Source organism: Aristolochia californica, unplaced genomic scaffold (genome assembly GCF_029961685.1).
Source record: "Aristolochia californica isolate CCGP_79_NKW_82.1479 unplaced genomic scaffold, dmAriCali1.0.hap1 SCAF_14, whole genome shotgun sequence".
Lineage (NCBI taxonomy): Eukaryota > Viridiplantae > Streptophyta > Magnoliopsida > Piperales > Aristolochiaceae > Aristolochia > Aristolochia californica.
In genome coordinates this window covers 25242212-25269558 of record NW_027181815.1, presented here as the reverse complement: position 1 = coordinate 25269558, position 27347 = coordinate 25242212, and positions in this window count along the sequence as shown.

Genomic DNA, 27347 nt, shown 5'->3' with positions numbered 1-27347 from the left:
TAAGGACCTCTCACAAGTAGGCTTCTTATCATAATGAGAATGATATCTCAGTGTTATATGTTAAAAGACACCCAATTGTGTAGGGTGATAAAATGGTAAATAAGACAACTTTTCAATAAGAGGTGACATGACTTTGTAATTATATAAGTTAGTACTTATTTTTTTGTCTTTTTTCTCTTAAAATTAGTAACCATAAGGGCATTATTGACATTGTAAACATCTCTTTACAACTATAAATACAACCAATGGGCATAGGGAAGAACATCAAGCTCTAGCCTCTTGAACTTGATTCCTCTCTTGGAATTTGTCCCTTCTCTCATCCACCTCCCTCCCCCACCCCCCTCTCTTCTTTCCTCTCTCCCAATAGCTAGAGTTGGTCTCTCTTCACCTCTTCTCATCTCCTTCTTCTCTCATTCCGTTTAGATCTCATGTGTTTATGTGAAAGCCCTATAAATCAATATGGTATCAGAGCGTACAAAAGGAGAAGAAGATGGAGAAGAAATGGATGAAGAAAAAGAAAAGGTAAAAGAAAAAAAGAAGAGCTTTTCATTTTCCCCTTTAGTCTTCTTCTTTTCCAATTCCTATTTTTCATTGAATTTTGCACTCTAACCATAATTTGCATATACAAAATTATATACTTTTGAAAGATCTCTGAGTCTACTTTATAACTCAAAACTATTTTTTTCAATCAAGTTTTTTAAAAAGAGAAATTGACATATGAAGCAGCAAAAATATGGATTTTGCGTTCTAGAGGATGTAGATCGAAGACTATCTGTACAGTAAAATGCTGCACTCACCACTTTAGGATGTGAAACCAGAAGGTATGAAAGATGATGAGTAAAATCTCCTTGATAGACAGGTGTTGGGGCTAGTTTGGTTAACACTGTTGAAGAACGTCACTCACAATGTGGCATCGGAGAAAACCACAACAGGAATGATGAAGATTTTGTCCAACACGTATGAGAAGCCTTCCGCAAGTAATAAGATACATCTTATGAAAAAACTCTTCAATTTAAAGATGACAAAAAAATACATTAGTGGCATCACATTTGAATGAGTTTAGCATGATTGTCAATCAATTGAGTTCGGTTTAAATTTACTTTGATGATGAGGTTAGTGATTTAATTCTATTGGCATTTCTTCCAAATTGTTGGGAGCCTGTGAGGAATGCAGTCAACAACTCTGTAGGGAATGGGAAGTTGATCTTTAATGATATTCAAGATATCATTCTTGCGAAGGAAGTTCATAGAAAGGACTCCAGAGAATCGTTGACATCTAATTCTTCCCTAAATCTCGATACTAGGGGCAGGAACTTTGAGAGGAATTCCAACAAATGCAACGGTAGAGGGAAGTCAAGGAATGGAAGAAGCAAGTCTAAATTTGGAAGGAATGTGAAGGGTTGGTGTTGAAGAGAAAATATGGAAGATTCTTGTATGACTCTCACAATAAGAAGTCTTACAAAGCCAAAATTATTATGGAATGAGGTCTCATAGAAGAGTTTCATTTTAAAGGTGTTTTAGTTATGTTAGTCTTCTATTTATGTTGAGTTATTTAATTATGCTATGACTTATCTTTAAGTGTTAGAGTTTGGGTGTAATTGGGACAAGGGTAGTTTAATTGTAATTGGACTCTAATACTTTCCTCTATTATAAACAAGGGTTCATGTACTATGATTACAATAAGTAAATAATTTTTTTCTCTTTTTCATAAATTCAACATGGTATCAAAGTAGGTTCTGCACGTTGACTCGGTCAATCCACAGAGATAATGTGATCTTTTTCTAATTTATTATCTCTAGCAATTTAGGTTCGTATCTATATTTTTTTTTCTCTTTTCAATCCCTATACCTGTTGTTTGCTTTACATTTTCACCTCTTTACTGAGCTTTTAATATTGCATAATATATATTGACGGAGTTTTATTCTGAGAATCATCTTCTTCTCTATTTTGTTTACTGTTGCCTCGCTATTTTATTGCCGGTAAGCTTTCTGGTTCTCCGTGTCTTTGGCCTCCCACACCCGGCGTGCGAGCACAGGCTCAGCCTTGAGATTACAACTATTTTTGCGTACCAAAGGGAATTTACTCTCAAATCCAATGAGTCCGTTGTACTAAGGTGATTGGCGATCTCTATTTTTTATTTTATTTTCCACTTCTGTTATTGTTTTGCTCCGCCACAGAAATAGGAGGGAAGCCAAGAAGAGAGAAATGGTTGTTTATGGTTCGTTCCTAAACATAGCAGAAACAGTAATTCTCATTAAATGCTTTGCGCTGTCCTCGTCCAGTATATCTCTGTTGGTACCTTCATTATTCTCATCAATCCAGTATATCTCTGGAAAGTTGCCTCCGATCCAACGCTGATTACTGAATCTTGTTCATCTTTTAGTTGGACTGTCCTCCAGCCTGTTATGCATTGACGGAGCTTACTGGATCAAATCGGTCCGATGCAACTATCTTCACAAAAAAATATCTCCGCTGAGTCATCTTGTCGTTTTTGCTGCTCCATTAACAAAGGGAAGTTCCTTCACTACTGTTGTGTATTTTTGCAACTTCATTCAGAAACCATCTGTTAGAAACTTTATTTTGGGAACTTTGCTGGATTGATTTTTCATTTAGAAAGTTCTCGAAAACTTTCTTATGGACGTTGTTGTTTGAGAGTTGAATTGGTTTATTACAGAGAGGTTTCTGTTTTTCGGAAGATGAAGTCTTTACTTGCTGAATTATCTATCGTATGAGTTGTTATCTCGTGACGGAAATGCTAGCTGGGTTGCCATTTTGGGAGGACGAAGATGTTGGCCTTTCCTTTGCCAGCTTCGGCGACAACTCGTCTACCATCTTTGGTTCTATCATGCTCTATTTGGTGTTGTGGGGAAGAAGATGACTTTGCCAAATTACATGTTTCCTAAGTTAGGAAACTTATTTAATCCAGTGCCAAGCCCAACTCGGACCAGACCTGCCCGAGTTAACCCAACGACCCTACCGACCCAAGTATCATTAGGTTCTATTTTGACTTAGTCAACTCGGTCGAGTGAACTCAAGCTGGGTCAACCCGACGTGGCCCACTTATTTTCTGCCTTGGTTATACGTGTCCAGGTCCTGAGTTCTATAGCTATTTCTTCCACAACTTGATTATATTGGTTTACTATTTTACTCCGCGCGACTCTGTTCTTTATCTCTGACTGGATTATTACTCAGTTCCAACATACTATTTGGTGCAACTTCCTTATTTACTAATGGACTCGCTGCGGACTATTTCATGTATCCTTATTACCCTTAAGGACTTCTATTATTTACTGGTTATCCGTTGTTATACAACTACACATGTGGTACATGTTATTTGAGATTGACCCATTTCCGCTACTACTATTGTGTCTCTTTGATTGAGACTTTATTTCTAAAGAAGAATTCCTTGGTTGCTTGCCTTGGGTTCATTATTTGCTGACTGTTGTTGACATTGGTTCATCTAATGCAAAATTTGAATTTCTTAGAAATATAAAGCACATGGTGGCCTCAACATCTCATCATTCTCTTTACCCATTACCCATTGGTTATTTGCCAGCCTTTCTCCTCCATCCTTTATTTGACTCTCACATACCCCTTTGGGCCAACCTCTTGTGTGTTGCTTTGGTTGGTTTACCTTTATATATATATATATACACATATCAATGGTCTAACAGTTAGTTGGATCTCTAAGTTGCAGAAGATAGTTGATTTTTCCACCACTGAGGCAGAATATGTCGTCATGACGGAAGCCAACAAAGAGATGGTATGGTTGTAGTCTTTCTGGGAAGAATTAGGTCTCAAGCATGGGAAGAATGTATTGTATTGTGACAGTCAGATTGCTATTCATTTAGCAAAGAATCTTGTTTATCATGCCAGAACAAAGCACCTACAGGTGCATTCTCACTTCATCAGATTGGCTATGGAAGATGGAGTCTTAGCACTTGAGAAGATTCAAGCGAGTTAGAATCTCACTGATATGTTGACAAAGATTGTTACGATCGAGAAACTGAAGTTGTGTGCAGCTTCAATTGGACTTCTCTCTGAGGATTGAGAAGTTTTTGCCATTGTAGAGGAGATATTGATGATGGATTAGTCTCCAAGTGGGAGATTGTTAAGTTGTGGAGCCTAATTAACGCCTTACGCTGAGTTGGTCGTGGATCGACCTTCGCAGTAAGGTCATCGTGGGGGTTGGAAGGAGGGTGGGAAGCCTTCCTCTCGGGGGTGTGTGGGCGGAGCCTTATCCAATCCACGATATATTGACTATTGTTTCATTAAGGGTAGTTTGGAAATTTTACTCTTGTAATGAGATTGCTCTAGATTGCTCTTTAAATTGGGGCGCGCCACTATGAGGATTTTAATGATCTTAATTCGAGAAACATCTCGAGTTGTAGCCCAAGAAGTTAGAGAGAAACACCTGTAAGTGTGTAATTTCTCTTGTAAACTATTTCATCTTCATAATGAATTATTGCAGTAGTGGAAGACAAGACATAGTCTCACCTTGAGGTGAACCTGTATAAATCTTGTTGTGTTTTTCATGCTAGTTTTTCATTTCTTTCGTGTTTATTATCATTGCTCTCGTTAGTGTTGAATTTATGGAAAAAGGAAAAAACTTCATTGACTTATTCATTGACTTATTATAATCAGAGTACATGAACCTCTATTTATAATAGAGGAAGGCAGTAGAGTCCAATTACAATAAAATTACCTTTGTCCCAATTACACCCAAACTCTAACTCTTAAAGATAAGTCCTAGCATAATTAAATAACTCAATATAATAGAAGACAACATAACTTAAACGAAAACTCTTCTATTAGGACATGATCATAAGATAAGGATGCCAACTCGTGGTAATCTTTGTGAGTCCTTCTTGATCTTCCAACCAACTTGTGGTTATCTTTGTGAATCCTTCTTGATCTTGCAACTTATATGATAAGGATGCCAACTCATGGTAATCATGGTGGGTCCTACTTCTTATGTTCTTGGGCCCATCTTACAATACTCTTAGTTATGTGGGTATTCCTTGGTCGTGTGGCCCATCTTACAATACTTTTAGATATGTGGGTTTTCCTTGGTCATGTGGCCCATCTTACAATACTCTTAGATATGTGGGTTCTTCCAACACTCCCCCTCAAACTGGGGGTGAGAGAACATCATGAACTCCCAACTTGCCGCAAATGATGTATAGGATCATTTTGTATAAAATAGTAGTCCTCCATATCTTCCAACACTCCCCTTCATGCTGGTGGTTTTTCCATGAGGCCCAACTGGCATAAGATAAGTGAAAGTAAAATCACTCCAAGCCGTATGACATTGCTCCATATTCATGTAGGGCACACTCTTATCTTCTGTAGGTAGTGGATCTATACGCAATATTCAAAAGTTTAATAAAACTCCTCCATCACTGTGTCCCTCCACAGAACAACGACTCCTCTCAAGTGGTAAGAGTAATAAATGCCAATTCAGACATAAATATAGTAATAAACTCTTCCATCATGGTGATGTAACATAAATTAGTAATAAGCTCGTTCATCACGGTGTCCCAACCCAGACACCGACTCTCATGGGTAGTAGATGTAGTAAATAAGCTCCTCCGTCACGGTGATGTAACATAGATATTGAGGCCACCTCTTCTTTAATAATAATGTCTCATCCAAAGAGACATAATAGCTGCAGCTGAAATGGGTTTGGGCCCATATAAGACGACCATATTCCAACACATATAACACGAACCAAAATAATAAACCTTGTAAAAGGACCCATGAAATAATCTGATGCAAAAATTTGTTCTTAGATGCAAAAGTTTCATCTTTTCTGTTCCCACTTTCTTGAATATTTTGATCACATAAAACTTATCCACAACATATAAAATACCTCTTTCATGTACATCTTTTACTTCTCCCCTTCAAGCTGGGAGGTAATGGCACCGATCCCAACTTGAACCAAATATCATAGATGCAGTAATAAGCCCAAATAACATAGATGTAGTAATAAGCCCTCAAATCAAGGAGAAGTGAGATATTTTCCTAATATAGCAACTCAAAAATTGACGCAAAATAATCAACTTAAATTTGGATTTTTCAATGCAACAGAATACCAACATGACCTTTGATTCTTCCAATGCGAATATATCTTTAAATATAGATCAGATTGACATGAGATTGTCTCCTTCCAAAATTAGACTTACATACCTTTCATCAAGTATAACTTCTCATCATAAAATATTCTTCTTTTGAGAAAAATAATCTGATAGATTTCGGTCACTGTAATCTGGCCGAACTATATACTATTTTCTCCTTTTGCCTGCATGACCATTAACTCTTCCAAGATCAATATCTCCTTATAAAAAATTAAGATCAAGAATTGGTTAAATAGGTAATAAAATAGACTTACAAATATTTCTTTTGATAAATAATTCTCCATATAAAGTCTCATTCTTTATAGCGTAAAATACATCGAAAGTTGAAGATTTCTGCTGCTACTCGAACCTCTTTTGCAATCTGACCTTTGCTGTTTCAAATATCGATTTCTCTTTGTAGATAACTCAGATCAAGAATTGGTTGAATATGTAAGAAAATAGAATTACATGTATTAATTTTGATATATATTTCTCCATATAAATTCTTGTTCTTGATAGCATACAATACCTCAGAAATTTAAGCTTTCTACTGCTGCTTGAACCTTTTTTTCAATCTGACCTTCACTGATTCAAATATCAATTTCTCTTTGTAGATAACTCTGATTGGAAAAAAATCATTTTTCCTTCAAAAGTAGACTCGAATAGATTTCCGTCAATATATAATTTGCAATATGAAAATCTCAGTATAGATGTGAAAAACATAAAACAACTAATGGGTGTAGGAACTAAATAAATAAATACGAAACCTAAAGTGCTTGAGATAATAGATCATAAAAGAATCACATTACCTCTGTGGGTTGTCCGAGTCAACTCACAGAACCTGCTCTGATACCATGTTGAATTTATGGAAAATGGAAAGACTTCATTGACTTATTATAATCATAGTACATGAACCTCTATTTACAATAGAGGAAGGTAGTAGAGTCCAATTACAATAAAACTACCTTTATCCCAATTACACCCTAACTCTAACTCTTAAAGATAAGTCCTAGCATAATTAAATAAATCAATATAATAGAAGACAACATAACTTAAACTAAAACTCTTCTATTAGGACGTGACCATAAGATAAGGATGCCAGCTCGTGGTAATCTTTGTGAGTCCTTCTTGATCTTCAAACTTATGTGATAAGGATGCCAACTCATGGTAAATATGGTGGGTCCTACTTCTTATGTGTTTGGGCCCATATTAAAATACTCTTAGATATGTGGACCTTCCTTGGTCGTGTAGCTCATCCAATTTATGTGATAAGGATATTAGCTCGTGGTAATCATGGTGGGTCCTACTTCTTATGTGCTTGGGCCCATTTTACAATACTCTTAGATATGTGAACCTTCCTTGGTTGTGTAGCCCATCTTACAATACTCTTAGATATGTGGGCTCTTCCAACACTCCCCCTCAAGCTAGGGGTGAGAGAACATAATGAACTCTCAGCTTGTTGCAAATGATGTATAAGATCTTTTTTTATAAAATGGCAATCTGCCATATCTTCCAACAGTTAGTTTAGATTTAGGGTGTCTAATTCCTTACATGATAAGGATTCCAGCTCGTGTGATGACTCATCATGTCAGCTCGTGTGTCATGGTGGATCCCACCTTGTAACATTTGCAATGGAAAGCTCTTCATTGATTTCAAAGAACAAGAGTGCATCCAACACTAGCTTGAGTCAGACTTTCATTTTTCACTTAAGTGGTGATTTTTTGAACTACCCTTCGAATAGTGAATAGACTCTTTTCAATACCCTCAAATTGGAGTTTTCTAGCTTTGAAGTTGAGCAAAGGTTAAGACTTTAGACATTTTTTTTACATGTATATGGAACATTGTCGTTTGGCAAGGAGTGATAACTTTGTCTCATATTAGTTTTGTGCAAGTTGGGGATCTATTAAAAAACAGAAAGTGATCCCCAACTTGTGGGAGAAAAATAGAAGGAGAAATAAAAAAAAAAAGGTATTTAGTAGAGCTTATAATATAGGTTTCAATAAGTTGTGGTAAAAGTCATTGAATAGTAACCAATATCAAGTTTTCAAATTACATTCAAGTAAGATGGGAGAATAGTAGATGAATATTTTGTAGCCAAAGTGTTGAAGAAGGATAATTGAAGACTAAAAGTCAAAGAAATTTACCAAGAAATTTTTCTTTGCAATCTGAAGTTACAAACTCCAACTTGAGAAAGAATATTAAAGAAGTAAATAAGGAAACACTCTATATCTCACAATTAAGGGATTAATTTGATAGAGTCTCACAATTTACCAAGCATCCTTTTTGGTAGGTGCTTCTTCAAGACGACATGACACACTATATAGCATGAGGTCTCCAATTCTTTTGCAAATACCTTGATCTTGTGTCTTTTGAGGAAATGCATCTGCAATGTTTGAGTTACAAATATTAACACAAATGTGTGGTTAAATTTTGTCATCTTCAAAATATTGACGAGGGTCAACCTAAGTCTATACTAACTCTTGTATGTTTTAATTTGTAGTGTGAGGGTTTTTTTTGACATCGATCATTTTAAGAACATCCATCCTCTTCTAACTGTAAGAAAAAAAACTTATGCTAATGAAATCTTTCAGTAGCAAAAGTCTTTTTCGTTATAATGACTTTTGTATATATTAGTTTCCTTAAGAGAAGTCTTTCTCAATATGAGTCTAGTTTCCTTCTTTGACAAAGTCTGAAAATTTTTAATTATAAATTCTTGATTGCTCATTGCAAATACCAAATCTTAGTGTCATAAAACCTCTCTCATTTCAGAAATTATATCTTGAATATGTTCTTTTCAAATTGGTCAAGTTGTGTTAAAAAGTAATTGCCTTATTTGAGAAGTCTATTTTTAGAATGTTTTTATTATTATTTTCCATCTAAAAACTTTCTTATAGGGGTTTTTTATGTTTCCTTAATCATCATGTTAACAGAGGATATTTTTTTATCTTTCTCTTGAGTCAAACCTGGTCACTTTTTATCCATCTATTGGTCTACAAGCTCCTCCTTCTTACTTGGAAGTATGAAGAGCTGAATTATGTGCCTCCTTCCTTTTAAAGTATGAGAGTTGCTATCTTTTTATTCTCACCCTTAATTCCTCAAAGTACTTTCTTCAACTTATATTTTTTTAAATCACTTCAGAGTAATGCCTATAGACTCGCTACCTAAAAATTATATGAGTGTGCCCAACATCTATCTTGAATCAAATATTTTTATTCTTCACCCAAGAGGTGTTTTCTATTTGAGCTACCCTTAAAAAGTGAGCAGTGTCTTTGTTGTGCCCTAAAGTTAGACTATTTTTCTGCTTTTGAAATTGAGTAGAGTGTATTTTAGACTATAACTATTTTGACTAGTGTATGTAGATTTGTCGTAAGGCTAGGAGTGTTTTTTCTTCTCTCACCATTATTTTGTGCAAGTTGGGTCTCTTGGTAAAGAACAAAGAGATCCCCAACTTGAGAGGGAGAAGTAGAAGAAGAAGTACAAGAAAAAGGTTGCCAACAATGAAGAATTCCACGCGTTTTGGTAATCAAGTTTTATGTGGCTAGAATATCCAAGTAAGAGGGAGACAAGATGCAATCAAGATGAAGACTACAAGTAAGATGTGAACAAGAAGAAGATGAATCAAATCAAGGCAATCAAAATTTCGTTTTCTAGCACACATGTTTCTTGACCAAGATTATTTACAAAGTGAAGTTGTAAAGTCCAGCTTGAGGGGGAGTGCTAAGAGAGACCCACGTGTGTAGGAGTGGCATGGATAGTAAATAAGGAGAACTTTCATAGAGATGGCATAGAATTGTAATTATGGAATCTAGTGTATGTCCTCTTATGTCTTTTTATTTTTGAAGCATGTTGCCCTAAGGGCATCATAGTCATTGTAAACACATTCACACAACTATAGATACAACCTCAAGGCGTGGGGTAGAGCATTCAAACCTATTTCTCTTGGCTCAAATTCATCCTTATACCTCTCTCTCTTTCCTTCATCTTTCTCTCCCTTGGTTTCTTCTCTCCTCTCTTCCAAGAGCTAGAGTTCCTCTCTTATCTCCTTCCCTTGAGATCTCTTGTGTTTATGTGTTGACCTTAGAAATCAACATCATCAAATTATCCTCCCCCATGATCATCCCCATCTTATTCCATCCATAAACCACATCATACATTGCGTTCTTATTTGCCAACTCAACCTTAACCCAAATCACTTTCTAAAACCAAACTCTAACCTGCCCTACCAAGAAAATTCCCATTCATACCAACAACCAAACACTCACCTTCATGCACCAGATATGTATCACCCACCCTTCCATTTGGCACAACTACCCACCATTGTCCAAGACCAAAATGGTGACGCTCTAAACAAAGCTTGGTTGCACCTAGATATGGTTCCCATGTTCAACAAGCACCAACTCAACATAACACAACAACATAAGCAAACTGAGCTTAATAAAAAGAATACAACTTGGGAGATTGAAGACAAGTACTTACAATGTTTTCTTAGTACCTCAACCTTGAAGGAAATAGTAATTTGGGGAAAATTTATTTTTAAAAAGTCTAAGGGGCGCCACCTTGAGGGTAAAAATAGTAATTTGATTTTTTTTCTAGAAAATCTTGGGGGCACCACTTTGGACTCCTTAGAATGAATTCCTTCTACAATTCATCAATTTTCAACCTTGAGGATAAGGTTGATGTTAAAGGGGGATGGAAAACCCAAATTACCCCCAAAGAATCAAGAGAAGAAGAAAAGTAGAAGAGAAAAAGAAAAGTAGAAAGAGAAGACACCACAAAATAGAAAGTGCCACCTTCAAGAAACAAGGGGTATGAGGCCTAAGGGAAAAAATGAAAAATACCCAAGGGGTGTGGGACATGAGGCGAAAAAGTGAAATGTGCCCCCTCTTCTTGATAACATAAGACCCTAAATATTTATTTTTAATTTATATAATCTTTCAATTCCTAGATTGATATAATATTTTCAATTTCCTAGAATCTCTCTTTGACATATGTAATCCTAGTTGATTAAGGAGTTTCCTAAATAATGTTATAAATTGGAGTGTTGGTTGAAGGAAGAAATCAGTCAAGCTTTTTCCAAATCTCTCTTTCCCCTCTCAAATTCATGCTTAACACCTTTCCTTTTTTTCACCTCTCTTCTTATCTCTTTTCCTTCTACCTCTCTCTCTCTCTCGCTTCCTCTCTTCCTCTACTTTACTCCTCTCTTCTTCCCCTCTCTCTTATTCTAATCCTCTTAGCCTCTTTATTTCAAATCTTCCTTTCACTTTAGAAAAGATAAGGACCTCTCACAAGTAGGGTTCTTATCATAACGGGAATGATATCTCAGTGTTATATGTTAAAAGACATCCAAGTGTGTAGGGTGATAATATGGTAAATAAGACAACTTTTCAATAAGAGGTGACATGACTTTGTAATTATATAAGTTGGTACTTGTTCTTTTTTCTTTTTTCTCTTAAAAGGATTAACCTTAATGGAATTATTGATATTGTAAACATCTCTTTACAACTATAAATACAACCAATGGGCATAGGGAAAAACATCAAACTCTTTGCCTCTTGAGCTTGATTCCCCTCTTGGAATTCGTCCCTTCTCTCCTCCTCCTCGCCCCCTGATAGATGTCATATTCTAACATGAGAACTAAGTTAATTATAATAGAATAACCTTTATAATTGTGTTATAGGTGGTTATTTATCGGTTTTTAAATGAAATGAGTATTTATTGAATTTGGCATTAATCACTGTCGATATTGCATATTTTTCTCTCCTGAATTATATTTCATTGTTTTTAAGGTTTATTTCTTCCTGAAATACTTTTTATAGATTTAATTATGGAATTTCAGGAGAATTTTGGTGGTGAAGGAGATATTTACCAAAATGCCCTTAGTGAAATGGAGTTGATTTTTAGGTCAAATCGTTTTAAAATAAATATGATGGTATTAAAGGAAGGAAGGAGGGCGTCGAACGTGGAGGGGAGATCCGAGAGGGAAAACCTGAGAGGGGAGACCCGAGAGGGGGAAGCATGAAGAGAAAACAGAAACGGAGACCAAAACAGAGGACTTTGACCGGAAGCAGGGGAGGACCCGAGAGGAGTTCCCCACCGTCGTTCGTCAGGCCAATACCTTTCCCCGTGCCACCATCGTCCACCACCGTCCACTTCCGTCCAGCAACCGAGAACAAACCCGAGGAGAGCTCGAGAGAGTCTCCGTCGAGGTGAGTTCGACAGTCGTCACTTGCCAGGCCGAGAAGTGATCCGAGAGGGCTTCTCCGGTGCCACTTCCGCTTTCCGACCATCCTCCGGCGTCGGTTACGTATTTCCGACCATTCCCGGAGCGACTCCGACTCCGACCGAGACTTGAGAGAGCTGGTTAGAGAACGTCAGCTCTGTTTCGTTCTTCACCAGACGTTACCTCCTTCCGTCGGCTTCCAACCTTCGTCGCCGGCGTCGTCTCTACCTCCGGCCACTCACTCTTGCCAACCCGAAGCCACCAATTTCGGGAAATTGCAGCACCCGTGAGAACGAGTTGCTGCCCGAGCGAGAGGAAGGAGAAGGGGAGTAATTCATCATTTTTGAATTTCATCTTTTATATAGTTTGAACTTAGGTTTTGAATGTTTATTAAATGTGATTTGATAATTAATGTTTATTGAATATTTATTTTTTGGATATTTTATTAAATTGGCTAGTTAGGGTAGGATTATAATTTAGGTTGGATTTTGGTATTTTAATCCGATTTCTGTCCTTAACTCTAGGCGCCCGAGAGGGGCTAAATGCAAGGATTGAGAATCCAGATTCGTGGTTACGTGGCGCTCGAGAGAGGCACGAGTCACGGTAAAATCCAGAGTTATAATTTTAGCATCATCACAATAGGAAATTGATTCTCTGCATTCTATTGTAATCCGATCTTTGTCATTAACTCTAGGCGCCCGAGAGGGGCTAGACGCAAGGATTGAGAATCCGGATTTGTGGTTATGTGGCGCTCGAGAGAGGCACAAATCACGGTAACATCCAGAGTTGACGTTTCCTGTTGTGCAAGTAGTTAGTTAAATTATTACTTGATAATTTAGGATATAATTAGTGTTTAGTTCAGATTAATTCATCATATTTGGTTAGGCTAGTTGATTGAAGGATTCGTACGCTTGCGAGGTATTAAAGCCGATGTAATTAAATTTTACATCAAGTTTTTGGTGCCGTTGCCGGGGAGGCACGTATTAAGTGTATTTCTTTGTTCTCCATGGTCTTAGGTTAGGATAAAAAAATAATAATAATAAATAATAATAAATAAATAAATAAAATAAAATAAAATAAAAATAAAAAACGTGCTTAAGACTCCTATTGGTATGTCTCCATTTCGCCTAGTGTTCGGCAAAGCATGTCATCTACCTGTTGAGCTTGAGCATAGAGCTTATTGGGCCATTAAGGCTTTGAATATTGATTTGGCTCAAACGGGTGAGGAGAGGAAATTGCAATTGAATGAGTTGGAAGAGATACGTCATGATGCTTATGAGAATGCCAAAGCTTTTACATGATAAATCTATTTTTCGCAAGTCTTTTACTGTTGGGCGGAATGTTTTACTTTATAACTCACGATTGCATTTGTTTCCAGGGAAGCTGAGATCTAGGTGGTCCGGTCCATTTGAGGTTACACAGGTGTTTCCTCATGGCGCTGTTGAGATCCGCAATCACGGAGACGGGTTGGCCTTCAAAGTTAACGGTCAGAGGCTCAAACCGTATCTTGAGAATGTTCCCACACCGGAGGAGGTGATGGTCATTTTCTTGGAGGAACCTGTCCATTCATCTTGACTGCGTCAGAGTCTTGCTTAAGCACATTGTGGGCAATCCCCACATTTCTATCCTTTTGTACATTACAGTTTTTATTTTTTGTTTATTCATTCTTATTGGGATAACCTTTGGTGTACTCTGGTCTTGATTGATTGGAGGTCCCCCGGTGATGTCAGCCTCATCATGGACTTGGGGTACTCTCTTGCCGGCTGAGAGCATAAATGGTTTCAGTAGTCGATGACCAGACTTTTGGTCCCTAGTTTGAGAGGTCTATACTCAAACATCCGTTCTGGGATTGACCAATTCGATCTTGAAGTATTGAATGAAAACCTTATGGTGATTAACTTAAGGACTTGTGTTCAGCGCGTGATTCCTGCTGCCTTCAGTGGCCAGTCACACGGAGATTTCTTCAAAGTGTGATGTGGGATAGCGGTTTCATCTACGGATGATTACCTACGGGTACGGCTGATACGAGTAAACCTTCTTCGAGGGAGACTATGTATCATTCCTGGGGGTCTTTATTGACTCTTCGGTATTATTGTTGATGACCAAACACATATGGTCCCACCTATGGATTTAGGAGCCCTGAAGGAGCTTAACCCTTTTTTTTTTGTAGTCGTTCTAGTGTTTTAACTTTTCCCCATTGAGGACAATGTTAGGTTTAGGTTTGGGGGGGGGAGGGGGAATAGCTCTTTTATATCTTAACAATGATTTTCTTTTGATTTTTTTTCGTGGTTTTCAAATTACTCCTCTTAGTATGTGTTAACGTAGTAGAGTTAAAATAAGTTGCTCAAATGTGTTTCAAAACTTTTTGTAAAACTGTGCAGAATATGCCTATTAGAAATCTGATATCATTTGTTGTGATTCATGAGAATTCAGTGGGATAACTTACTATTGCATTAGACTTGGAACTTAGTTGCAAAAGAGAACATGTAAATCTAGTGTTGATCTATGTTAGTCTAAATAATCTTGTATGCCTGTTTGAACTCAATCTTTTTTATACCTCAGTGAAATTCCTTGTTGTAACGTATGAATGCAAATGGAAATGCTCTTGCTTGCAAAAGATAGATAACTTCAGAAACAGCCTGGGCAAACCCAGGGACATGCACCGGAACAGTCGATTACTTAAAAATAAGTGCATGTGCAGTGAAGACGAATACAAAATGGTGGTAATACCAAAAGTATTCAGTGAAACAAAAATTTCGCTGGTAATAGCAAAAGTGCGCTGGTAATAGCGTAAAATGGTTTTAAATCTAGAAGCAATGAGTTTCTTAACTTTGATGATGAATTGTAATTTGAAAGAAGTTGCAAGTCAAGATTGAAATTGGTATATTTCTTTTGTGAGATTGTCAGACAACAGGCTTACTCTACTATTTTCTCTTAATTGTGATGTGACCAGGATTTTATTGTTATTTGTTGCCTCTTTGTTCTGTTGAAGTAATTGCTTATGGGTCACATTGGTTCAGGTGGAGTAACAATGAGTGTATTTGGATTGATAATAGGCTATATTTTACACAGGTTTTCAAATTTCACAAGATCTCATATGATTTTCAGATATTTTACGATACTAAGTGTTAGTCATATGCTAATGAGGGGTAAATTTTCTTTAGTTTTTTCTTTTTATATTATTAATTTAGATGAATTTTGTGGGTAAATTCCATGCAAACCCTCACGAGACATAACTCGTCCACTACTGCAGAGTAGGGGTTTAACGGTTTGTTGCATGCGCTAAATGCAATCGTGCTCCCTACGAAAGTGGCATTTTGTTTTCATAGGCTTAATTTTGGTTCGATTGTTGTTTTGCTAGGGACTAGCAAAGATTTAGGTTTGGGGGTGTGATAGATGCCATATTCTGACATGAGAACTAAGTTAATTATAATAGAATAACCTTTATAATTTTGTTATAGGTGGTTATTTATCGATTTTCAAATGAAATGAGCATTTATTGAATTTGGCATTAATCACTGTCGATATTGCATATTTTTCTCTCTTGAATTATATTTCATTGTTTTTAAGGTTTATTTCTTCCTGAAATGCTTTTTATAGATTTAATTATGGAATTTCAGGAGAATTTTGGTGGAGAAGGAGATATTTACCAAAATGCCCTTAGTGAAATGGAGTTGATTTTTAGGTCAAATCGTTTTAAAATAAATATGATGGTATTAAAGGAAGGAAGGAGGGCATCGAACGTGGAGGGGAGACCTGAGAGGGAAAACCCGAGAGGGGGAAGCGTGAAGAGAAAACAGAAACGGAGACCAAAACAGAGGACTTTGACCGGAAACAGGGGAGGACCCGAGAGGAGTTCCTCACCGTCGTTCGCCTGGCCAATACCTTTCGCCGCGCCACCGTCGTCCACCGCCGTCCACTGTCGTCCAACAACCGAGAACAAACCCGAGGAGAGCTCGAGAGAGTCTCCATCGAGGTGAGTTCGACAGTCGTCGCTCGCCAGGCCGAGAAGTGATCCGAGAGGGCTTCTCCGGTGCCACTTCTGCTTTCCGACCATCCTTCGGCGTTGGTTACATATTTTCTACCATTCCCGGAGCGACTCCGACTCCGACCGAGACTCGAGAGAGCCGGTTAGAGAACGTCAGCTCTGTTTCGTTCTTCACCGGACGTTATCTCCGTCCGTCGGCTTCCAACCTTCGTCGCCGGCGTCGTCTCTACCTCCGGCCACTCACTCTTGCCAACCCGAAGCCACCAATTTCGGGAAATTGCAGCACCCGTGAGAACGAGTTGCTGCCCGAGCGAGAGGAAGGAGAAGGGGAGTAATTCATCATTTTTGAATTTCATCTTTTATATAGTTTGAACTTAGGTTTTGAATGTTTATTAAATGTGATTTGATAATTAATGTTTATTGAATATTTGTTTTCCGGATATTTTATTAAATTGGCTAGTTATGGTAGGATTATAATTTAGGTTGGATTTTGAGTATTTTAATCTGATTTCTGTCCTTAACTCTAGGCGCCCGAGAGGGGCTAGACGCAAGGATTGAGAATCCGGATTCGTGGTTACGTGGCGCTCGAGAGAGGCACAAATCACGGTAAAATCCAGAGTTATAATTTTAGCATCATCACAATAGGAAATTGATTCTCTGCATTCTATTGTAATCCGATCTTTGTCATTAACTCTAGGCGCCCGAGAGGGGCTAGACGCAAGGATTGAGAATCCGAATTCGTGGTTACGTGGCGCTCGAGAGGCACGAATCACGGTAAAATCCAGAGTTGACGTTTCCTATTGTGCAAGTAGTTAATTAAATTATTACTTGATAATTTAGGATATAATTAGTGTTTAGTTCAAATTAATTCATCATATTTGGTTAGGCTAGTTGACTGAAGGATACACAAAATTCAGTCCTCCATGTGGATATGACCCTCGCTTCCTGCTAAATTACATGAACGATTCGTACGCTTGCGAGGTATTAAAGCCGATGTAATTAAATTTTACATCAAGTTTTTGGCCGCAACCCTTCCTCACCTACCTCTTCTTTCCCCTCTCCCAATCGCTAGAGTTTGTCTTTCTTCACCTCATCTCCTTCTTCTCTCATTCCCTTAAGATCTCGTGTTTATGTGAAAGCCCTAGAAATCAACATGGTACCAGAGCAGACAATGATTTGACATGCAAAAGGAGAAGAAGATGGAGAAGAAATGACGGAAGAAAAAGAAAAAGAAAAAAGAAGATCTTTTCATTTTTCCCTTTATTCTTCTTCTTTCCCAATTCCTATTTTTCATTGAATTTTGCACTCTTACCATAATTTGTATATACAAAATTATTTAATTTCGAAAGATCTCTGAGTCTACTTTATAACTCAAAACATTTTTTTTCAATCAAGTTTTGTAAAAATCAAAATCGACATATGAAGTAGCTGAGGTATGGATTTTGCATTCTAGAGGATGCAGATCGAAGACTATCTGTATAGTAAAAAGTTGCACTCACCACTTCTGGATATGAAACCAGCAGGTATAAAAAATGATGAGTAAAATCTCCTTGATAGACAGGTATTGGAAGTATTCCGGTTAACACTGTAGAAGAACATCCCTCACAACATGGCATCGGAGAAAACAATAGCAGGAATGATGAAGATTTTGTTCGACATTAATGAGAAGCCTTCAGCAAATAATAAGATACATCTCATAAAAAAACTCTTCAATTTAAAGATGATAGAAAATACATTAGTGGCATCACATTTGAATGGGTTTTGCACGATTGCCAATCAGTTGACCTCGGTTCAGATTAAATTTGATGATGAGGTTCGAACTTTAATTCTATTGGTGTCTCTTCCAAATTGTTGGGAGCCTATGAGAAATGCGGTTAGCAACTCTGTAGGCAATGGGAAATTGATCTTTAATGATGTTCGAAATACCATTCTTATGAGGAAGTTCATAGAAAGGACTTCGAAGAATCGTCGACATCTAATTCTGCCCTAAATCTCGATACTAGGGGCAAGAACTTCGAGAGGAGTTCCAACAAAGGCAATGGTAGAGGAAAGTCAAGGAATGGAAGAAGCAAGTCCAAATTCAGAAGAAATGCAGAGTGTTGGTGTTGAAGAGCAAATATGGAAGATTCTTACATGACTCTCACAATAAGAAGTCTTACTAAGCCAAAATTATTATGGAAGGAGGTCTCATAAAAGAGTTTCATTTTAAAGGTGTTTTAGTTATGTTAGTCTTCCATTTATGTTGAGTTATTTAATTATGCTAGGACTTATCTTTAAGTGTTAGAGTCTAGGTGTAATTGGGACAAGGGTAGTTTAATTGTAATTAGACTCTACAACTTTCTTCTATTATAAACATGGATTCATGTACTATGATTACAATAAGTCAATGAAGTTTTTCTCTTTTCCATAAATTCAACACGGTATCAGAGCAAGTTCTGCGAGTTGACTCGATCAACCCACAAAGATAATGTGATCCATTTTTTATCTATTATCTCTAGTAGTTTAGGTTCGTATCTATCTTTTCTTTCGCTCTCTCTCTCTCTCTCTCTCTCTCTCTCTCTCTCTCGCTCTCTCTCTCTCTCTCTCTCTCTCTCTTTAGTCCCTATACCTGCTGTTTACTTTGCGTTTTTACCTCTATAATGAGATTTTAATATTGCATATTATATATTGATGAAGTTTTATTCTGAGAATCATCTTCTTCTCTATTTTGTTTATATTTGCCTCGCTATTCTACTGTCGATGAGGTTGCTGGTTCTCTATGTCTCTGGCCTCCCACACCTGGCGTGCGAGCACAACCTCAACCTTGAGATTACGACTATTTTTGCTTACTAAAGGGAATTTTCTCTCAGATCCAATGAGTCCATTGTACTAAGGCGATTGGCGATCTCTGATTTCTTTTTCTTTTTCCGCTTTGGTTATTGTTTTCTCCACCATAGAAATAGAAGGGAAGTCGAGAAGAGAGAAATGGTTGTTTCTGCTTCGTTGCTAGACATATCAGAGACAGTAATACTCATTGGATGCATTGCACTGTCCTCATCCAGTATATCTTTGTTGGTATCTTCATCATTCTCATCAATCCAGTATATTTCTAGAAAGTTGCCTCCGACCCAACGCATATTACTAAATCTTGTTCATCTCTTCACTGGGTTGTCCCTCCAGCCATTTATGTGCTAATGGAACTTGCTAGATCAAATCGGTCCGACACAACTATCTTTGGAAAAAAATCTCCGCCGAGTCATCCTACCGTTTTTGCTGCTCCATTAACAAAGGGAAGTTTCCTTCACTACTGTTGTGTATTTTTGCAACTTCATTTAGAAACCAGCTGTTAGAAACTTTACTTCGGGAACTCTGCTGGATTGATTTTTCATTCAGAAAATTATCGAAAACACTCTTCTGGCCGTTGTTGCCGAGAGTTGAATTGGTTTATTGTTGAGAGGTTTTTGTTTCTGGAAAATGAAGTCTTTACTCACTGAATTATCTATCGTCTAAGTTGTTGTCTCGTGACGGTAATGCCAACTGGGTTGCCATTTTGGGTGGAGAAAGATGTTGGCCTTCCCTTTGCCAGCTTCGACAACAACTCGTCTACCATCTCTGGTTCTATCCTGCTTTATTCGGCGTCGTGGGGAAGAAGATGACTTTGCTAAATTACATGTTTCCTAAGTTAGGAAACTTGTTTAATCCAGTGTTGAGCCCAACTCGGACCAGACCTGCCCGAGTTAACCCAATGACCATGACGACCCAAGGATCACAAGGTTTTGTTCTGATTGAGTTAACTCGGCCAGGTGAACTCAGGTTGGGTCAACCCGACATGGCCCACTTATTTTTTGCCTCGGTTATACGTGTCCATGTTCTGAGTTTTATACCTATTTATTCTACAACTCGGCTATATTGGTCTATTATTTGACTCAGTGCGGCTTGGTTATTTTTCTCTGACTAGATTATTATCTTGGATTATTACTCAATTCCAATATACTATTGGGTGCAACTTCCTTATTTACTGATGGACACGTTGTGGACCATTTCATGTGTCCTTATTACCCTTAAGGATTTCTATTATTTACTGGTTATCCGCAGTTATACAACTGCACATGTGGTACATGTTATTTGGGCATTGAACCATTTTCGCTACTGCTATTATGTCTCTTTGATTGAGACTTTATTTATGAAGAAGAACTCCTTGGTTGCTTGCCTTGGATTCATTATTTGTTGAATGTTGTTGGCATTGGTTCGTCTAATGCGGAATTTGAATTTCTTAGAAATAGGAAGCACATGGTTGCCTCAACATCTTATCATCCTCTTTACCCATTACCCATTGGTTATTTGGCAGCCTTTCTCCTCCATCCTTTATTTGACTCTCACATACCCCTTCGGGCCAACCTCTTATGTGTTACTTTAGTTGGTTTACCTTTATATATATATATATAGGTGGTACAACAGTTAGTTGGGTCTCTAAGTTGCAGAAGATAGTTGCTCTTTCCACCATATGTCGTCGTGATGGAAGTCAGCAAAGAGATGGTATGGTTGTAGTATTTCTAGGAAGAATTAGGTTGCAAGCATGGGAAGAATGTATTGTATTGTGACAATCAGACTGCTATTCATTTAGCAAAGAATCTTGTTTATTATACTAGAACAAAGCACATACAGGTGCGTTATCACTTCATCAAATCGGCTCTGGAAGATGGAGTCTTAGCACTTGAGAAGATTCAAGGGAGTCAGAATTCCACTGATATGTTGACGAAGTTTGTTATGATCGAGAAAATGAAGTTGTGTGCAACTTCAATTGGACTTCTCTCTGAGGATTGAGAAGTTTTTGCAGTTACATAGGAGATATTGATGATGGATTAGTCTCCAAGTGGGAGATTGTTAAGTTGTGGAGCCTAATTAACGCCTTACGCTGAGTTGGTCATGGATCAACCTTCATGGTAAGGTGGTCATGGGGTTGGAAGGGGGAAGGGAAGCCCCCCTCTCGGGGGTGCGTGGGCGGAGCCCCCTTCTGATCCACGATATATTGACTGTTGTTTCATTAAGGGCAATTTTGGAATTTCACTCTTGTAATGCGATTGCCCTAGCTTGCTCTTTAAATTGGGGTGCGCCACTATTATGGTTTTAATGATCTTAATCCAAGGAGCAACTCGAGTTGCAACCTGAGAGGTTAGAGAGAAACACCTGTAAGTGTACAATTTCTCTTGTAAACTATTTCATCTTCATAATGGATTATTGCAGTGGCATAAAATAGGACGTAGTCTCATCTTGAGCGAACTTGTACAAATCTTGTTGTGCTTTTCGTGCTTGTTTTCCCATTCTTTTGTATTTATTATTATTGCTCTCGTTAGTGTTGAATTTATGGAATAGGGAAAACTTCATTGACTTATTATAATCAGGGTACATAAACTTCTATTTATAATAGAAGAAGGTAGTAGAGTCCAATTACAATAAAACTACCTTAGTCCCAATTACACCCAAACTCTAACTCTTAAAGATAAGTCTTAGCATGATTAAATAACTCAATACAATAGAAGACAACTTAACTCAAATTAGAACTCTTCTATGAGGATGTGACCATAAGATAAGGATGCCAGCTAGTGGTAATATTTGTGAGTCCTTCTTGATCTTCCAACAAGCTTGTGGTTATCTTTGTGAGTCCTTCTTGATCTTCCAACTTATGTGATAAGGATGCCAACTCGTGGTAGTTATAGTGGGTCCTACTTCTTATGTATTTGAGCCCATCTTACAATACTCTTAGATATGTGGCTTCTTCCAACACTCCCCCTCAAGCTAGGGGTGAGAGAACATCATGAACACCCAGCTTGCCGCAAATGATGTATAAGATCTATTTTTATAAAATGGCAGTATTCCATATCTTCCAACATTTCCCCTCATATTGGTAGTTTTTCCATGAGGCCCAACTGGCATAAGATAAGTGAGAGTAAAATCACTCCAAGCAGTATGATATTGCTCCATACTTATGTAGGACACACTCTTATCTTCTGTATGTAGTGGGTCTATACGCAATGCTCAAAAGTGTAATAAAACTCCTCCATCACTGTGTCCCTCCACAGGAAAACGAATCTCAAGTGGTAGGAGTAATAAATGCCAATTCAGGGGGTATAACATAAATGTAGTAATAAACTCTTCCATCACGGTGATGTAACATAGATGTAGTAATAAGTTCGTACATCACGGTGTCCCAATCCAGGCACCGACTCTCATGAGTAGTAGATGTAGTAATAAGCTCCTCCACCACAGTGATGTAACATAGATACTGAGGCCACCTCTTCTTCAATGATAATGTCTCATCCAAAGAGACATAATAGTTGTAGCTGAAATGGGTTTGGGCCCATATAACACGACCATCTTCCAACACATAACACGAACTAAAATAATAAACCTTGTAAAAGAACCCATGAAATAATTTGATGCAAAAATTTCTTCTTAGATGCAAAAGCTTCATATTGTGCTCCCCATTTCTTGAATATATTGGTCACATAAAACTTATCCACAACATATAAAATACCTCTTTCTTGTACTTCTTGTACTTCTCCCCCTCAAGCTGGGAGGTAATGGCAGTGATCCCAGCTTGAACGAAATATCATAGATGCAGTAATAAGCCAAAATAACTAGATGTAGTAATAAGCCCTCAAACCAGGGAGAAGTGAGAAATTTTTATGATATAGCAACTCAAAAAGCGGCCCAAAACAATCGGTTTAAATTCAGATTTTTCAATGCAACAGGATACCAACATGACCTTTGATTCTTCCAATGTGAATATATCTTTAAATATAGATCAGATTGACATGAAATTTCTCCTTATGAAACTAGACTTATATCAATTTAATCCAAGTATAACTTCATTTTATAAAATAAACTTCTTTTGAGATAAATAATCTGATAGATTTTGGTCACTATAATCTGGTTGAACTATGTACTCTTTTCTCCTTTTGTTAGCATGACCATTGACTCTTCCAAGATCAATATCTCCTTATAAAAAACTCAAATTGAGAATTTGTTAAAGAGGTAATAAAATAGACTTAAAAATATTTATTTTGATATATAATTCTCCATAAAAAGTCTTGTTCTTGATAGCATAAAATACCTCGGTATTTGAAGATTTTTGTTGTTGCTTGAACCACTTTTACAATCTGACCTTTGCTGCTTCAAATTTCAATTTTTATTTGTAGATAACTCAGATAAAGAATTGGTTGAATATGTAAGAAAATAGACTTACATATATTTATTTTGATATATATTTCTCCATATAAAGTCTCGTTCTTGATAGAATAAAATACCTTAGAATTTTAAGCTTTCTACTGCTTCTCAAACCTTTTTTTCAATCTGACCTTCGCTGATTCAAATATTGATTTCTCTCTGTAGATAACTCTGATTGGAAAAAATATTTTTTCCTTGGAAAGTAGACTCGAATATATTTCCATCAATATATAATTTGAAATATGACAATCTCAATATAGATGTGAAAAACATAAAACAACTAATGGGTGTAGGGACTGAAAAAATAAATACAAAACCTAAACTGCTTGAGATAATAGATTAGAAAAGAACCACATTACCTCTATGGGTTGACCGAGTCAACTCACAAAACCTGTTCTGATACCATGTTGAATTTATGGAAAAGGGAAAAACTTTGACTTATTCATTGACTTATTATAATCAGAGTATATAAACCTCTATTTATAATAGAGTAAGGTAGTAGAGTCCAATTACAATAAAATTATATCAGTCCCAATTACACCCAAACTCTAACTCTTAACGATATGTCCTGGCATAATTAAATAACTCAATATAATAGAAGACAACATAACTCAAACTAGAACTCTTCTTTCAGGACGTGATCATAAGATAAGGATGCCAACTCGTGATAATCTTTGTGAGTCATTCTTGATCTTCCAACCAGCTTGTGGTTATCTTTGTGAGTCCTTGATCTTCCAACTTATGTGATAAGGATGCCAACTCGTGATAATTTTTTTTTGAGTCCTTCTTGATCTTCCAACCAGCTTGTGGTTATCTTTGTGAGTCTTTGATCTTCCAACTTATGTGATAAGGATGCCAACTCATGGTAATTATGGTGGGTCCTACTTCTTATGTGTTTGGGTTCATCTTACAATACTCTTAGATATGTGGGCCTTCCTTGGTCATGTGGCTCATCCAACTTATGTGACAAGGATGCCAGCTCGTGGTAGTCATGGTGGATCCTACTTCTTATGTGCTTGGGCCCATCTTACAACACTCTTATATATGTGGGTCTTCCTTGGTCGTGTGACCCATGTTACAATACTTTTAGATATGTGGGTCTTCCTTGGTCGTGTGACCCATGTTACAATACTCTTAGATATGTGGGCCTTCCTTAGTCGTGTGAGCCATCTTACAATACTCTTAGATATGTGGGCTCTTTTAAGTCTCCCCCTCAAGTTGGGGGTAATAGAACATCATGAACTCCCAGCTTGTTGGAAATGATGTATAAGATCTTTTTATATAAACCGGCAGTCCTCCATATCTTCCAACAATTAGTTTGGAATTAGGATTCCAACTCGTGTGATGACTCATCATGTCAACTCGTGTGTCATAGTGGGTCCCACCTTGTAACATTTGCAATGGAAAGCTCTTCATTGATTTCAAAGAACAAGAGTGCATCCAACACTAGCTTGAGTCTCGACTTTCATTTTTCACTTCAAAAGTAGACTCGAATAGAATTACATATATTTATTTTGATATATATTTCTCCATATAAATTCTCGTTCTTGATAGCATACAGTACCTCAGAATTTTAAGCTCTCTACTGCTGCTTGAACCTTTTTTTCAATCTGACCTTCAGTGATTCAAATATCGATTTATCTTTGTAGATAACTCCGATGGGAAAAAAAATCATTTTTCCTTCAAAAGTAGACTCAAATAGATTTCTGTCAATATATAATTTGCAATATGAAAATCTCAGTATAGATGTGAAAAACATAAAACAACTGACGGGTGTAGGAGCTAAAATAAATAAATACGAAACCTAAACTGCTTGAGATAATAGATCAGAAAAGAATCACATTACCTCTGTGGGTTGTCCGAGTCAACTCACAAAACCTGCTCTGATACCATGTTGAATTTATGGAAAAGGGAAAAACTTCATTGACTTATTATAATCAGAGTACATGAACCTCTATTTATAATAGAAGAAGGTAGTAGAGTCCAATTACAATAAAACTACCTTTGTCCCAATTACACCGAAACTCTAACTCTTAAAGATAAGTCCTAGCATAATTAAATAACTCAATATAATAGAAGACAACATAACTTAAACTAAAACTCTTCTATTAGGACATGACCATAAGATAAGGATGCCAGCTCGTGGTAATCTTTGCGAGTACTTCTTGATCTTCCAACCAACTTGTTGTTATCTTCGTGAGTCCTTCTTGATCTTCCAACTTATGTGATAATGATGTCAGCTCATGGTAATTATAGTGGGTCCTACTTCTTATGTGTTTGGGCCCATATTACAATACTCTTACATATGTGGGCCTTCCTTGGTCGTGTAGCTCATCCAACTTATGTGATAAGGATGCCAACTCGTGGTAATCATGGTGGGTCCTACTTCTTATGTGTTTGGGCTCATCTTACAATACTCTTAGATATGTGAACCTTACTTGGTTGTGTAGCCCATCTTACAATACTCTTAGATATGTGGGCTCTTCCAACACTCCCCCTCAAGCTGGGGGGAGAGAGCATAATGAACTCTTAGCTTGTTGCAAATGATGTATAAGTTATTTTTTTATAAAATGACAGTCTGCCATATCTTCCAACAGTTAGTTTGGATTTAGGGTGTCTAATTCCTAACATGATAAGGATTCCAACTCTAGTGATAACTCATCATGTCAGCTCGTGTGTCATGGTGGGTCCCACATTGTAACGTTTGCAATGGAAAGCTCTTCATTGATTTCAAAGAACAAGAGTGCATCCAACACTAGCTTGAGTCACGACTTTCATTTTTCACTTGAGTGGTGATTTTTTTAACTACCCTTCAAATAGTGAATAGACTCGTTTCAATACCCTCAAATTGGAGTTTTCTAGCTTTGAAATTGAGCAAAGGTTAAGACTTTAGACATTTTTTTTACATGTATATGAAACCTTGTTGTTTGGCAAGGAGTGATAACTTCGTCTCATATTAGTTTTGTGCAAGTTGGGGATCTATTAAAAAACAGAAAGTGATCCCCAACTTGAGGGAGAAAAATAGAAGGAGAAATAAAAAAAAGAGGTATTTATTAGAGCCTATAAGATAGGATTCTATAAGTTGTGGTAAAATTCGTTGAATAGTAACCAATATTAAGTTTTCAAATTACATTCAAGTAAGATGGGTGAATAGAAGATGAAGATTTTGTAGCCAAAGTGTTGAAGAAGGATAATTGAAGACTAAAAGTCAAAGAAATTTATCAAGAAATTTTTCTTTGCAATCTGAAGTTACAAACTCCAACTTGAGAAAGAATGTTAAAGAAGTAAATAAGGAAACACCCTATATCACTCCAATGATAAGCAATCTCACAATTAAGGGATTAATATGATAAAGTCTCACAATTAAGGGATTAATATGATAAAGTCTCACAATTAAGGGATTAATATGATAAAGTCTCACAATTGTAATATGCTATAGGTCTCCGATTCTTTTGCAAATACCTTGATCTTGTGTCTTTTGAGGAAATGCATATGCAATGTTTGAGTTGCAAATATTAACACAAATGTGTGGTTAAATTTTGTCATCATCAAAATATTGACGAGGGTCAACCTAAGTCTATACTAACTCTTGTATGTTATAATTTGTAGTGTGAGGGTTTTTTTTTACATCGTATCATTTAAAGTACATCCATCCTCTTCTAACCGTGAGAAAAAAAACTTATGCTAATGAAATCTTTCAGTAGCAAAAATCTTTTCCGTTATAATGACTTTTGTATATATAAATAAGAATGATATCCTCTTCCATAATAGTTTCTCTTACTATAGAACCATTAGGGCTATATACTTTAAAAACATTT